Source organism: Benincasa hispida, chromosome 10 (genome assembly GCF_009727055.1).
Source record: "Benincasa hispida cultivar B227 chromosome 10, ASM972705v1, whole genome shotgun sequence".
NCBI classification, from domain to species: domain Eukaryota; kingdom Viridiplantae; phylum Streptophyta; class Magnoliopsida; order Cucurbitales; family Cucurbitaceae; genus Benincasa; species Benincasa hispida.
In genome coordinates, this window is record NC_052358.1 from 52,220,782 (window position 1) to 52,221,983 (window position 1,202).

General features: G+C 28.5%; 1 non-coding gene across 1 annotated transcript; it reads right to left on the reverse strand.

Annotated features, from left to right (window-relative positions):
* Positions 1-731: 731 nt before the first annotated feature.
* TRNAD-GUC lies at positions 732-803 on the reverse strand. The gene has a single exon. It is a non-coding gene; the product is annotated as a tRNA-Asp (tRNA).
* Positions 804-1,202: the final 399 nt, after the last annotated feature.

Sequence of the window (1,202 nt, forward strand, 5' to 3'; positions counted from 1 at the left end):
TATTCTCAAGAAGATAGCTTTTGGTGAAGGTTCTTTGGCGAAATCACTAGTTCGAGGAAGCAACGTGGAAGCGCGAGGACGACATGAGGATGCATTATCCTAAGCTTTTTCAGGATTAGAACTTTCGAGACGAAAGTTTCTTAAGGTGGTAGAATGTAACATCCTGATTTTTTTATTTTGTAATTATTGTTTTTTTTATTATTATTATTGTTGGCTACTTGGATAAATTATATGAGTTTTTATGTTTTTTGCCAGCTTAAAATTATGATTTAATTGTTTGGAATTAATTGAGTTTTATTTTGGCTTGTATTTTGGGAGATTTGGTCATCTATGGAGATAATTAAATGTGTATATTAGATTTTTTTTTTTTTTTTAGGAAAAGGTAAATTATATATATATATATATATATATATATATATATATATATATATATATATATATTTGGGGAAGATTAATTAAGGAATTTATTTTTAAGGGAAAATGAAGAGTTTAATTTGGTTATATACATTTTGTGGAAAGGTTAAAGAAAGCGAAAAGGAAAAAGAAAAAAAAAGTAATCAAATTGATTCAAAGTCACGTGGATTCTTTATTTATTTGTTTTCTTATTTTCGAAATAAGTATATTAAAAATTAAATTCATAATATTGGAAGGGAAATTTTAGCCGGTCCAGTAAGAAGAAAACTAACTCAGATTTCTAATTGCAAAATTATTAATTATAAAAAAAATCAAATCGCCGTTGCCGGGGATCGAACCCGGGTCACCCGCGTGACAGGCGGGAATACTCACCACTATACTACAACGACCACATGTTGTAATGAATTTCAATTATATATAAATGAGTATTATCATGCACTTTAAAATTAGTCACATATTCCAATTTTCATTAAACTAACGAGAGATGAGGTTGAAATATCCCAACTCCAAATATTGTTTAAATTAAAATTATTTTAATTTTATTTTTTTAATTAATGGGAGGAGATAACTTTCCCTCCAATCTTTTCTCAACTCATTAGAGTTGTTGATTTTTTGCTTTTTGCTTCTTCTATACAGAGATTTTTATTATAGAAGATTTTGGCATCTCTTTAATCTCTTTTGAACACACACAACCAAAGATTTCCCATTAAAACTTCTCCTCTCAATTTCCCTCACTCTCTTCTAAAATTAAGAGCCCACAAAACTCCTTAGTTGATTCTCATCCCGAT